The sequence below is a fragment of the Sus scrofa genome, chromosome 11 (assembly GCF_000003025.6).
Source record: "Sus scrofa isolate TJ Tabasco breed Duroc chromosome 11, Sscrofa11.1, whole genome shotgun sequence".
Classification (NCBI taxonomy): domain Eukaryota; kingdom Metazoa; phylum Chordata; class Mammalia; order Artiodactyla; family Suidae; genus Sus; species Sus scrofa.
This window is the reverse complement of record NC_010453.5, coordinates 60,506,866-60,521,933: the sequence shown is the minus strand read 5'-3', so window position 1 is coordinate 60,521,933 and position 15,068 is coordinate 60,506,866. Positions and strand designations below refer to the sequence as shown.

Sequence of the window (15,068 nt, the reverse complement as noted above, 5' to 3'; positions counted from 1 at the left end):
CAAACTCTCCCATGGCACTTGGAATAAGAGTCTTATCTTGGTTTTCAAGCCTTTGCATATCTTCCCACTGCCTCTTTCTCCAACTTCATCTTTTGCCAAATTCCCTCTCACATACTCCTCTGACCTCACTGGCTTTTATTTCTGGTTTCTTGGACATTTGGTTTTCTCTCTTTCAGGAACTTGGCACATGTGTACTCAGCTCAGAATGTATTTCTTCCCACTTTTTGAATGGTCATTCTTTTTTTCTCAACTTCTAGGTCTCAGAATAAATATCATTTATTCTTAGAAGTCCTGAATGACCCCACCCCTTGTCCACTAGTTACTCTCTACTCAAAACAATGTTTATTTCCTTCACTATGCTTTCCACTAAATAATAAGCTGCAGGAGATCAGAGATGTTTGTCACATTCGTTGCTGTCACCCAGTGTTCACCATGCAGCCTGGCACTTGACTAATATTCAAGTACTGAATGAGATGAATTCTCACTTTGTCTGGATTCTCCAGTTGCTGCAACCATCCTGAAAGCTGTCTGCTTGCTTCTTTTTATTTTTTTAAAGCCTCTGCTGTTTCCTGCTTATTTTCCCTACTGCTTATAAATACCTTCTTCTTTGTTGGTTTCTGTGCATTATCTTGACTTCCATACTACAGTGTTGAATCATGGGTGTTCATCTGATCAATTTGTTTAAATGTATTTGTGAACCCTTTAAATGAAAGGCAATCTGTTAGACATTGCAGGGCATAGAACCATAAGAAAAACAAAAGCCCACTCTTTTGCCATTGGCATAGTTTTGGATATAGACATGAGGCAGAAAGCAAGGAAGAAAAGGTAAATAAACAATTACTACATTTGAAGAAGGTAAGGGACAGATAAAGAACTATGGAAATTTCACCATGTTCTCTGTTGCTGACATAATACATAATCTAAATCCTAAATTTTCTGGCTTCTAGGGCCCAGCTTCATGCTTTTTTTATGCTTTGGGATTTGTCATAATTCTAGAACTGAATATAATAGTTTTTTTGTTACATACATTTTTATTACTTTTTATATTAAAAAAATTTTTTTTTGTCTTTTTTGCCATTTCTTGGGCCGATTCTGCGGCATATGGAGGTTCCCAGGCTAGGGGTCTAATCAGAGCTGTAGCCGCCGGCCTACGCCAGAGCCACAGCAACAAGGGATCCGAGCCATGTCTGCAACCTACACCACAGCTCACGGCAACACCGGATCCTTAACCCACTGAGCAAGGCCAGGGACCGAACCCACGTTCGGGTTCCTAGTCGGATTTGTTAACCACTGGGCCACAACGGGAACCCCTTCATACATTTTTATATTTCTATAAACTTATCTAAGAATTTCAGCTCATTTGTTCAAGAGACAGTTACTTTAATGAAAAACAAAATATTTAGAGAAGTTTGATTTATATCTCAGTGGCAGAGATAATGGAAAAGCCAACCAATTACAGTATGTTATTAAATATGCTGTGACCAGATTCACCACTTCAAAATGCTGATGTCACTCTGAAGCTATATCCTGGACAGGCATCCACATCAGCAGCAACAATAGAATTTTTCATTAAATTAGTTTACCCAGTTTCTTATAAGCAAAATTTTGCTAAGGTTTTGGAATCCACAAAGTGGCTGCTCTTGAAAGGATGGAAAAAGTTCAACCAAACCGTAAGCAATGTTGAGAAAAAGTTAACTGTAAAGGAAAGAGTTGCACAGTTAATATAATGCTCTTTCTCCTTTACAGAGTTAATATAATGCTCTTTACAGAGTTAATATAATGCTTTCTCCTTCTTTATAAGAAGAACAGTTCAGTAATATAAAAATTCATCATTACTTCACATTGATCTGTTTGATTTTTCAAATATTAATCTGCAAGGGAACCAGCCAGAAAGTGTTCATGTTTATTATACTTGGATCCAAATTCAATGAACCAGTAGTTAATAAATACTAGTAGAAACTTAATTGCATAGTAACCTCATTCCAGCAAAATCCAAAACATGCAAACAAAAACAAGGCAGAAAAAACCCAAAGAGGCGTTCTGTTCATGGCTCGGTGGTTAACGAACCCAACTGGTATCCATGAGGACGCAGTTCAATCCCTGGCCTCGCTCAGTGGGTTAAGGATCTAGTGTTGCCGTGAGCTGTGGTGTAGATCACAGACACGGCTCAGATCCCATGTTGCTGTGGCTGTGGTATAGGCTGGCAGCTGTAGGTCTGATTTGACCCCTAGCCTGGGAACCTCCATATGCTGCAGGGCGCAGCCCTAGAAAGACACAAAGACAAAAAAAGAAAGATAAAAAGAAAAAAAACCCAAAGAATTAAATTCTAAACACTTGGCTTTTGCAATATCAAACTAACTTTAATAAGAGAAGATGAATGCTCTACTTAAATCTATCCAAGGAAGAAACAAAACTTTTCTGATCACTAACAAGAAATTACTGGCTGATAACTTGTGTCTGGTCAGTTTAACATTGTTAACTGTTTATTTAGTCTGCCATCAAGCATTTATAAAACCTAGAAAAGTTTCCAAAGTTGCATGAGAATGGTGCTTGAGATTAATTCTCAGAGTAATTTATCAGCTCCAATATGTTGATTATTTTAATTTTCAATTTACATATTTGGCAGAACTAGCAGCCACTTGACAATGTGAATGGATCCACATGAGAGGGCAATGACTTAGGTGTGAAAAAAATTTACAATTCATCAAAACAAAACATTATGAGCAAAAGCCTCACTGAATAAACCCAGATCCCTGCTACCAAGGAATGCACACTCTCCTGAAAGCTGTAAATGAGTGACTGGAATAATTTTCATTCATCAATTCTTTTAAAAAATAAATACCATAGGCATCCATATATATAGAGACACATCTCTATTTTGATACTTTTTTTTCTTTCTGCTCTATATTTTCTGTTGTACAAGAGGATGTTAATTAATTAGATGCTGTTGAAACAAAATTTCCATTTAAGAATACGTATAAACTCTTTTTTTTCCTAAAGGTCAGTGTGACTCAGATTGAAAAAAATATAGACCAATCCTAATCCAAGAGGAAACCTCATCAGATTTTACAGAATTACGTGAAATATAATTCATCACTCCGCACTGAATACAATAATATTTTGGTAAAACTAAATTCCCAGAATAAAATGGTCTTTAGAACTAATGAGCTTTAAAGAGAACATATTACTTTCAAATTTTGATCATTCTGAAATTAATGCAACCTAATGCAATTATATTACTATTTTAAAGTGATTATTAAGATATTTTAAACACTTAATGAAGAAAATTAAGAAACTCCATAAATAATAAAGCCAGTGTGCTGAGATTTTGAAGGCACCAAACTTTAGTGAATGATTTGAGTTACAGCTTTTTATTGTGTAAAATTGGTGTCAATATCATTGATTTGAGTTATAGGGTTTTATCATGTAAAACAGGTGTCGATATTATTATTCACTTTCTGGGATACTTTATATAAGCTCCTTGTAACATGGTTTAGTGGTGTGCACAGCAAAATAAGTAGTATTCTTTGTTACTACACAACTAATTTTTACAACAGCTGTGCATTTTACCATCCTCAGCTGCTCCAGTTACAACAATCATCCTTTTAACAGCCTGACACCTGTCTTTATTATATTAGAGAACAATTGTTAATTTCCTTAAATTTCCCATCCCTCTTAGTGCCTTTGCATTGCTTTATTTCTCAGATGCAAATTTACATGGGCTATTATATGAATTCTCTCATTTCATCTTGAGAACTTAAAAAATTATTAGCAAGCTAATTGTGCAGGGATCAGAGGTGTTTCTCACTTACAGTATAACTCTGTTAAATGACACAGTTTGTTCCAGCTTCTTGCTGACACTGCAAGGGATTGTCTAGAACGAAGAGTTCAATTACTTTCACAGTGCTAATCATATATCATTATGTAGAGGCATGGATCCTTAATTCCCAAGCCAGTGCCCAAAGCAGCATGGCAGCAATAAAGGATACATTCCAAATTCCTCTGTCCACTGCAGCATGCAGGTAATAACTGAAGAATAAAATAATTGTGTCTCCTTGGCTATGCTCTTTATTCATTTGAATATTTGATGCCCACAATGAATCATGTTCCATTAATTTTTACGCACCCACACCAGATTTTTGTCAGACTTGATTTAAGATGCGTTGTTCAAGGCCAAATATGTATTTACACTTTTTTGAGAATTTTCCCTCCACAATTTAGGAAACGCTTACTTTCTGGTCCTTTGTAACTTTTCAGGGTACAAACTAAAGACAGTAAACAACACAGCCTTTTGAGTCTCACAGGTAAAGAATTCCTCAGCTATTGGGGAAATAACTATTTAAAAAAAAAAAAAAAGAAAGAATTCCTCAGCATTAGCAAAGCCTGATTACTCCTTCTCCCCCCACACTCTCAGGCACAGAGGTTAATGTGTAACCCGGACCCTTCTCTTGTTCAGCCATCCCAAGGTCAACGAAGAAACCACATCAGAGAGAAGAATACTTTGTTTGTTTCATAGGCAGGAAAATGACTTATGAAATCTCAGAGCAGGGTGTAACCTCATTAAGATAAATGTAAAAATAACTCACCAATCACAAAGTTATGGAAACAGGAAATCAACGCCTGTGTTTTATAACAAAGGCACTCTTACATTTCTGGCATAAAAAAAAATGCTTCTGTACCATTTGCTTTCCTCTCCTCCCCCCCTCTCGCTGTCCTCTCTGTTTGCCTTGGCTCACTGTTGTCTGCTGCCCTTTTGTTCTATCATCTGCCCAGCGCTGGTGGGAGAGGGCTGATCAACTCCCCCCCACCCCCGCCACCGCCCCCCGCCCAGACAGATGAGTAACTTCCAAATCTGGGAGAGTTATAATCAGATTGCCTTTTGAAGAGAAACAGGGGCAGCCGAGCACAGTCCTTAACTGTTGAATATTTTTTTCCTCTTAAAGCTGCTCAGCATCTTACTGCCTATTTTTCAACTGATGTTTTGTAGGTTGCACTTAGCACTAGAGATGTTCTAGAGCTGCAAGCACATCATTTTGTTTAGAGAAAATAGCTTCTAAAGGACTTTTCTGTTGTGTCACTTCAGTCAAGCAGCGATGTTGGCAAATACTAAGTTTGAAATGGGTCCATTGTTTTTATTTGCTTGATTTCCCCCCAAATTGATTTTCCTGTTCCTTCTCTCTTCCTCCCACCATCCTTCCACTCCTCCTCCTTTTCTTCTTCCCTCCCTTCCTTCCAACTTTCTACCCTCCTCCCATCTTCTTTCTTTTGCTAAAAGTCTCTCCTGTGCCCTTTTGTATTCCACATACCTAGCTCCTACAGCTGGACTTTAATTGATACTCAGCTAATATTGCTTCTGTGTCTGCTTATAAATCACCTGTAAGTATAGCTCAATATTGTCTATATTTAAAATGTATTTGTTTTTCACAAGTTGAACCTGACACATCAACAGTTCGTTTCTGTTTTTCAGTCCCTTCCTCAGCATAAACATGTACTCTGCTTCATGTAACTGGGAAGTAGTGTTTTTCTTTGCATACATAATCATTTCTATAGATACAGCAGGTTCTTTGGGGAGTTAACTAATAACTTTTTGCCTTTGTCTGCTATGTAATCCACTTTAACAACTGTGAGATGCACTTTACCAAAATATCACTGTGTTACTCTGTAAATATTTAATAATGTGACAGCTCCTCCGGTTTTGATAATCAGAGCACATGACCCAATCAGGTTGAATGCAATGAGACAGGGAACAGCGTGGGATTGGGGATTTAGCAACTGTAATTAATCATTAATTGACTTGTGTGTACTCGGGATAGGTCACAGAAGAGATGATTATTAACTTGGGGTACAATTTAAATGGCATAGGGATCTTTAAACACATACCAGTGTCAGACCAATGGAGTCTGGGGGGGGGGTGCCTGGGCACCTGTATTTGAAAAAGTATCCAAAGTGTTTCTGATGCAAGTGAAGCTGAGAATACTTGAGTTCAAATCTCTCAGTAACATCAATGAAAGAAAATGCTGCTTGGGGTCACTATGACCAGGTGATCAACTATTGATCCTACACACTCTTAAGCCTCTTACTACTCTTTATTTGCTTTCACCTCTTCCTCTTCATGAAAATAGACACAGTTTGGTTGGACTCATTATTCTGCCAAATCAGTATTTGCTTGGCATATATCAGTGAGGGCCTGGCTACCCGCTTGACTTCAGTCTCCATTTCAAATATATTTCAAATTAGCTTTCTTAAATATTTCATTATCTCATTTGAAAAATCATTGTTCTGAGGTTTACCTTGAAAATGTGTTTACATTTTAATGTATTTTTTAAGTCACTGAATTCCATAGTTTTTGAACTAATGCTTTATCTTGTGTTACTAGAAGTCGCCTCCTTCAAAAGGCAGATATTTCTTTCAGTCTAATACCGAAGGATTTTGTAATAAACATCATATTCAAGTTTATAATTTCATAAACTGATTATTATTGGAATTCATGTATATCATTGGGTCTATTCCAATTTCATTTTTTCCTGATTTTTTTTAAGTTAAAATCATATCTTATGTAAAAACGTGAAATTTTTGTAACTGAAAATTTTTCATGTAAATGCAGTCACATGCCAGAACATACACTTTTTAAAAATTCTTTTGGCTGTGCCATGACATATGTAAGTTCCTGGGCCAGGGGACTGAACCCTCACCACAGCAGTAACCAGAGCCACAGCTGTGGCCATGCCAGATCCTTAACCTGATGAGCCACTAGGGAACTCCCTAGAACATGTACTCTTAGTTCATGTATCTTATTAAGAAAATAGTCATGTTAAATATATTCATTTTTATTTTTCTTTCCGAATCCTCAAGACTACTTTTCATTTGTATGGCAATCTCCCTCCCACCTTTTTTTTTTTTTTTCTAGGTTCTTGTTTTTCTTTTTTCTTCATCCATTGTAATTTATGAATGGCCAGTGGCTGGTGCATGTATCATATATTGATTAATTCTTGCTGCAAAACCAATTACCCAGATATTCCATGGCTTAAAACATAATCATTTGTAACATTTCTTGCCCCCTCTGAAGGTTGGCAGATGTTCAGCTGGTGTAGGCTGGGCTCAGCTTGGTGACTTCGCTTCTCTGTTCAGTCTTACAGGATGCCTGGGGCAGCTCTGCTTCAGGCTGTGGGGACCAGGATGGTTTCCTTTCATGTATCTCTCATCCTTCCTTGGGGACCACAGCACCACCTAAGGTATGTTCTCTGGAAAACGCAGTGATGTGAGAGAGCAAGTGGAAACACAGGAGGACATTAAGGTGTTGGCTCAGAAATTGCACGCTTCTAGCCACATGCAATTGTCTGAAACAGGTTACAGACCCAACCACAAGTCAAAGGGCAGAAAAAAATCTACTCTGCTCTTCCTGAGGACATGCAAAAGTATGTATACAAAAAGAGGGTTGGAATTGGGGTAGTAGTTGGTGTATGACATTGCAATACTCCTCATTCTTGTGCTCATTAGCTGATGTCATTTACCTGGTAAGTCACTCTTTCTATTGAGCTAGGAAGGTTGGCTTCAGAATTCTCAAGTCAGTGTTCTCTGAAACTAGGCAAAATTGATTTCCTAATAGAGTGGGAACCTGTTTTCCTTTCCTTACCTACTGTTTGCCTTCTTCGTGTTGATTGTTTCTCCTTTATATTATTTAAACATTAAAACTTGGTCCAGATTGGGTGACTGGTATAAAGCATTAGTAACAGCATATTTTTATTTAACTGCTAGTTCATTTTTGCCTTCTTTTGGACAAGACTGTAGGGAGAGATGGCACTGCTCTGCCTCTTAAGGTGATGTGTGGCCACGACTTATAGTTCTAATGGAACATGAGCAGACGTGACCCATGTTTCTCCCAGGATGAATCCTTTAATTTTGAGACTCTTCAGCACTTTCACCCTTGCCATGTGGTCAAGGAAGAAAATATTCATTTGGAGGTGTGATCCTGAGCCATTGCAGAGAAAACAGATCCCCCAAAGCATTAGCCTGACCCACTGCCAACTTGCTTAAGTGAGGAATAAAACTTTTTTTAAAAAAACCACTGGGATTTTGGGGACTTTCTATTACCCCCAAACTTAACCTACCATGAACAAACTGTGTTTTCCTAAAACTGGAGCTGAAGGTAAAGATATCTATAAATGAACGCTATTTTCTGGAGCCAATTCACTATTTTAGATGAACAAGAACATCTAAAGTAGCCACATAGAGATCAAGAAAGGAAGATCTCAGCAGACAAATGTGAGTGATTTTCAATATTTCTTAGGTTTTTTTTTTTCATCACTGGTTGCAGTTCAAATTGATGGCCTTTGGAAAAACTCTCATGCTGATCACTATGTCTAGCCAAAATAGGAGAAGAGGAGAGGCTTAAAAACGCCACGCAAAGGTGGGGGTGGGAGGGCATTCTTAGCAAATTTTCCTTTCCTGCTGTCACTTACTCCTGACTGAACTGACGCTTGACTTTGGAGGTATTGATTGGGAAGGTATCTTTGAAGAAGTTGTCCATTCAGCCTTTGTTTATGTCAGGCTAATCTTGGACTGAAATTTAAGATGCTGCTCTTACAACTCTCTGCATTGATTTATCTCTTGCCTGCCCTGCAAAATTGATTTTTGACACTTATTTTGGTATCCCGGAAAGTACAAAGTTGAGACTTTGATATACTTGTGGATAGAGAGAGATAGTAATTTTTTTGACATTTGGCAGAGATGTGTCCTAATTTATACAATACTTAAGGATATTCTTAACTTAAAAATGTTCAGGAACATTGCTTGTTTCATGAGGACCCCACCAGTCCCTTGAGAAAGAATTTGAACACTATATATAATTAGGGTTCAGATATACAGAAACAGACGACAGACTGATGGGCCTGGAGGTAAGGAGGGACATGAAGGGTTCCTGATGGAGAGTTACATGGATGAGAGAGGCATCTGGTGGGCTAGGCCAGAATGAATGGATGGGGATGGATGTCAAGGGTGGGGGAAATTCTAGGTATAGAATGAAGCTCTGCTTTAATACCCTCAAGCCCAGAAGGTAATCAGTGCTTTTGGGCTTTGAGAAGAAAAGGGCTGAGATGAAAACAAGAGGCTATGGAACTGGAGGCTCAGTTCTCCTCTGACCAACCACCATCCTCACCTCTCAGAGACCTGAAGGTAGGATGTGGGAATCACTTACTTATTTCTTGAGACAGAAAAAAAAAGAATCAGGGAGTTCCTGTTTTAGCTCAGCGGTAATGACTAGTATCCATGAAGACTCAGGTTCAATCCCTAGCCTCACTCAGTGGGTTAAGGATCCGGTGTTGCCATGAGCTGCAGTTCAGGTCACAGATATGGCTTGGATCTGGCATTGCTGTGGCTCTGGCGTAGGCCGGCGGCTACAGCTCTCATTGGACCCCTAGCCTGGGAACCTCCATATGCCACGGGTGTGGCCCTGAAAAGACAAAACACACACACACACACACACACACACACACACACATAAATAAATAAAATAAACAAAGGCTGACAACTTCTCAAAAGATATCTTGCCAATCAATACCTCCATATTCAAAATTCAGCTCGAACATTTTAGTGAAACATACATACCTACAAAAAGAAGACTAATCTTTGAGCTGACTATATAACTCAAAGGACTTCCACAAAATAAACACATTGGTAACACCAGAACCCAGATAAAGAAATAGAATACTACCAGCATCCCAGAAACTTCCTGATTTACCCTTCCAATCAATATGCCTTTAAAACTGACACAGCTTAGTTTCGCCTGATCTTTATTTACATGGAATCGCACAGTAGATATATATTTTTTTAAATCTGGCTTTTTTGGCTCAACATTTTATGTTTGAGGTTTATTCCTATCACATGTAGTTTTAATGTGTTAATTTCTTATTGCCCTATAGTAATCCATAGCATGATTAGACCATAATTTATTTATCCATTCTACTGATGGATTTCTTTTTTCCCCAGCTTGAGTTTACTAGGAATAGTCCTGCTGTGACCTTTCTGGCATATGCGTTTTGATAAGCATCTGTACAAATTTCTGTTCTTTGTATAACTAGGAATGAAATTACAGTGTTACAAGAGGATGCGTGTATATGGCTTATATACAATTGTACTGAACATTCTACCAAACCGGTTGTGCTAACTTACATTTCCATTGGTAGTATATGCAGGTTCCATTTGTTCCATGTCATTGCTAACACTTAATACTGTCTTTTATTATTTCATTTTAACCATTCCTGTGTAATTATAAAAGCCTCTCGTGGTTTTAAATTGCATTTTGCTGATGTCTAATGATATTGAGTACTTTTTTATATGTTATTAGGCATTTCGATATATTCGATAAATGTCTGTTTAATCTTTTTTGTGGCTTTCTTTTCTATTGGTATTAGGCTATTTTCCTCTTAGTTTGTCTGTCTTTTTCTCACTGATGTGTCTTTGGTAATTATTTCTTATGTCAGAACATACTCTGAATTATTTCAGTATTTTAAAATGTGTTGCCTTTCATTATGGCCCAGATTATGGCCAATTTTGTTAAACAGCCCATAAGTATTTGAAATAAATGTTAATTCTAATGCTCTAACACATTTTACATATGCTAATTAGATAAAGTTTGTTAAGATATATTTTATATCTTTACTATTTTTGTATGATTTTTCTGCCAGCCATCTAGAGATCTGCGTTAAAATCTTCATATATGATTGAGGATGTGCATCTTCATTATTTCTGTCAAATTTTGCCCATATTTTTTAAAGCTATGTTTTTGTATACACATAGATTTGGGATTATAATGTCCTTGTTTTAACTGATCTTTCAGCATTTTGAAATATCCCTCTTTATCTGTGGGAATCTTTCTTGCCTTAAAATCTGCTTTAACTGCTATCGATAGACCTACACTATCGATCTATGTATCTATCATTTATCTTCTATTATTGTTCATTTGGTTGGTATGTGTTTCCTATCCTTTTTTCCCCCCAAACTTTCTGTGTCCTTGTATTTAAAGTGTTTTCCTTTTCATAAATAGTATATAGCTGGATGTAAGTAGCAAGTAATTTGTCTTTTATTTGGAGCACTCAGTCCAAAATCTTTTAATGAAATACTGAATGGTTGAGTTTATACCAACCACTTTACTATTTGTATTACCACCTGTATTATGTTAAATTTCTCTACTTCTTTGCTTTTAATTCATCAAATATAATTTTTTATTATTTAATTTTTCTCTTCTAAGAACAATGTGGTAGCTGCTAGCCACAGGTGGCAATTTAAATTTAAATAAAATTAAAATTTTATTTCTTTAGTCACACTAGCCACATTTCAACTGGATAATAGTCTCCTCTGGCTAGAGGTTAAGGTATTTTCAGTACAGATATCAAACGTTTCTTTCACTGCAGGAAATGCTATTACACAATATTGCTCTAGAGGATGCCTCCTGCATCTTTATTAGTCTACATTAAATTATTATTTTTATCACTCTCTTGATAATGCTAGAATTTTAGTTAGTGCTAACTTATATTTTTCCAAAATTTTGCATTATTACTGTCATTCATTTTAATTCTATATATTTTAATAAACTTTTAAATTTACATTTTGTTTTACACTTATAGAAAAATTGTGAGATGTAACAGAGTTTCTGTATAATTCACACCCATTTTGCCCCCATCTTACATAATTATAATAACTTTGTCACAAGTTTACAATACTGATTTCACAAGACTGATATATTATTAATGAAAGTACATACTTTTTTCAGTATTAGATTTTCTTAGTTTTTAATCTGATAATATTTTTCTATTTAAGAATCTTATTCAGGATACCAAATTGCATTTAGTGGACATGTCAATGCATTTTTCAACTTCTAAAATTTTACTGTTACTTAGTACCATTAATATTTGCTTGTATGTGCCCACTTTTTAAAACCTTTTCTAATCTTTTTCATTCTTTCTGGTACTATTAGCTTCTTCTTGCTTTTATATTTTGCCTGAGATCATTTTTCTTTTTTCATAAAGAATTCCCTTTTGTATTTCTTTTTGTGAAGGTGTTCTGTCAATGTGCTTTAGCTTTTATTTGCTTGAAAACAACTTTATTTCATATGCATTTTTAGAGGGCATTTTCACTGGGCATAAAATTTGAGGTTGGTTGTTATTTATTTTTATGAATGTTAAAGACACCATGCTTTTGTCTTTTGGCTTCTCTGACTTCTGTTGGAAATCTGCTGTCACTTTAAAGTTTCTCCTTTGAAGGCATTGGGTCTTATTTCAAGAGCTATTTTTAATAATTTTTTCTTCATCTTTGCTTTCAGCAGTTTTATCACAATGTGTCTACATATGACTTGCTATGCAATTATTTTGCTTCAGATTTTGTAGCATTCCTTGAAAATGTTTATCAATCTTTTCCATTAATTTTGTTATATTCCAGTCATTGTTTCTTCTGATATTGCTTCTATCCCATTCTTTTTCTTCTCCAAGTTCACATGTTTAATACCTTCTCATAAGGACTGACATGCTTCTTATGTTTTTTTTTTTTTTTTTGATTTTCCAGTCTTTTGTTTCTCCCTTTACTTCAATTAGTATATTTTCCTTTGACCTCTCGTCCACTTTACTAATTCTGTCTTTCACTGTCCAATCTGGCAGTAAACACAACCAATGCTATCTTAATTTTAGATATCATATTATCAGTTATAGGATTAACTTTTGATTATGTATTTTTTAATCAACATAGTAATCATTATTACTTTAAAGCACATAGCTGCTAACTCCAATAAATGGATCATCTTCTAAAATTGAATTTCTTGGTAATCAGTTAATTGGTATGTAATGGTTTTGAGTAAATGCTACGCATTTTGGATAAAAAAACCTCAGAAGTACCAGATGAGGTTATCTTTCATGAAAGAAGCATGACAATTGCCTCTGTTTAGCAAACAGAAAAGGGGACTTTGCACCTTATACTTCCATTTCTAAGCTGAATTGATTTTGGATAAACTTTGTCTCGTTCTGGTTCGATTTTTGTCTTTGACCGTAGACTTGCATTTTTTGGGGGGAGGTCCTTTAAGGGATGCATCCACGGGATATGGAATTTCCCAGGCAAGGGGTCAAATTGGAGCTGTAGCCACTGGCCTACGCCACAGATCTGAGCCACATCTGCGACATACATAATGGTTTTGAGTAAATGCTACACATTGTGGATAAAAAACCTCAGAAACACCAGATAAGGTTATCTTTCATGAAAGAAGCAAGACAAAGCCAGATCGGAGCTATACCTGTGATGTATGCCACAACTTGCAGCAATGCTGGAGCCTTAACTCATTGAGTGAGGCCAGGGATTGAACCCGAAACCTCATGCCTACCAGTTGGGTTTTTAACCCACTGAGCCACAACCAGGACTCCCAATTTTTTAAATTATTCTTTGGGATCCCTATCCTTGGATGATGTTTCTGTCCTTTGCAATGAGCAAATGAAGAAAATCCTGTGACATTACTTATAATTTCCTTCTTCAGGCATCTTCATAAATCAGCAAATGTCTATAAAGGCCCTTAAGTCTTCAATTTTGTTACCTTTACCCTCTGTGAACACTAAAGTCTCTGCTGGTTTGTCTGAACTTCAGTCCTTTGCCAGGGGGAAGAATGGATTCTCAATGTCTTCCTTTCCCCATTAAAAAAAAAAAAAAAAAAAAAAAATTGAAAATACAGCCTTGGATCAACAGTACACCATTCCTTCCAAGACTTTCCCCTGAAGTGGGTTCACTGGAACCACTTCATCTGAAGGGTCTTTTCCCTCCAACATCACAACATTGTAGAAAAGTCTGCTTTAAGTTTCAGAGGTTTTTGGCTGAGCTATTTTGCGTCTTTCCTGTGCAGTTAGAATTCAGCGCATGTCTTTGGAGGAAACGGCTATCTGCTTGAGGCTACTCAGTTCTACAGTCTTGTTTTTCTAGTGCTCTACAGCCACTGAACACTTTACTGGTTTGATTTCCCAGTAGTGGGTCCCTGCCCAGGCCCAGCTATATTCTTCTCCTCTTCCTGGTGCTCTGAATTAACAAATCTCTCTCTACCTCCTTGGAAAGAATGGGTCCAGATCATTAGGTCACTTCTCCATGGTCCTTCCATGTCCACTTTATTCATTGCCAGTTTTAGTTGCTTCTGCAGTAATATGATCTTTTAAATAAATGACTTTTGTAATTTATCCACCTTCTGTGTCCTTTGTGGGAGCTTGTAATTTATCCACCTTCTGTGTCCTTTGTGGGAGTACTAGCATAGCATGAATGATCCAATCCTTCTTTTAGTTTAGATTTTCTAGATTTGATTTCTGTCTAACCAGTGGCTTTTCAGAGCATGGCAATTAATATAAATATAGCAAATGTTTAGCTATAGAATTACTATTTATAAAATTACTTTCAGAAATAAAAATTACCTCAGAAATTCTCCATATAGCCCTGAAATATGTAAAAATTTTTGGTCTTTTCTCATTATTTACGGTAATATTTTACAGTACTTTACATAGCGCTATGTATGTATTACAGTATGTTAATGCTATGTACCTACTATTTTGAGCACAAATAAACCTTATGTTGTTGTAATAGAAGGTGAGCTCATTAAGACCGTAGGTGCAAAAGAACAATTATTATTGTTAGTTTCCTTAATGTTTTATGCACTTTCTTATTTAGGTACTTTAAACTTGCACAATTTCTGCCAAGGGTAACCTGTTCTCAAGCTTTGATATTTTGTCTTCATTACCCTCAGTTTTCTGCCTTGTAACAAAGTTTATTAGTTAAGCTAACAGCCATGAATTGTGGTTCATTAATTGAAACTTCGGATTCACTGGTTTTAATAAAAAAGCCCACAGTCACGTCTTCAATCACTTTCAGATGTAGTTAATTTATTCTAATTGTTTTTGTTGTTGTTGCTTCTTTTTCTATCCTTGTGTGAAAATAATTACTAGAGATTAATTAATTAAAAATAGCTAAATGGTTCAGTTTGCAGCATGAATAAACTAAAAACCATAAAATTCTGATATTCTTTTTCAGGTCGTATCATTTTAAAACACTTCTGATAACTA

The 15,068-nt window shown here is 36.3% G+C and overlaps 1 long non-coding RNA gene across 3 annotated transcripts in view; it reads left to right on the top strand.

The window, feature by feature from the left end:
- LOC102165694 overlaps positions 1-15,068 on the top strand; it is a 62,669-nt gene that overhangs the window by 12,597 nt on the left and 35,004 nt on the right. For 2 of the 3 annotated variants that reach the window (XR_002336725.1, XR_002336727.1), the window contains exons 1-2: positions 5,404-6,040; positions 7,129-7,232. This is a non-coding gene — a long non-coding RNA (uncharacterized LOC102165694). Of the gene's footprint in view, positions 1-5,403; positions 6,041-7,128; positions 7,233-15,068 lie in introns of those variants that run through there. The other variant, XR_002336726.1, reaches the window with a different exon arrangement.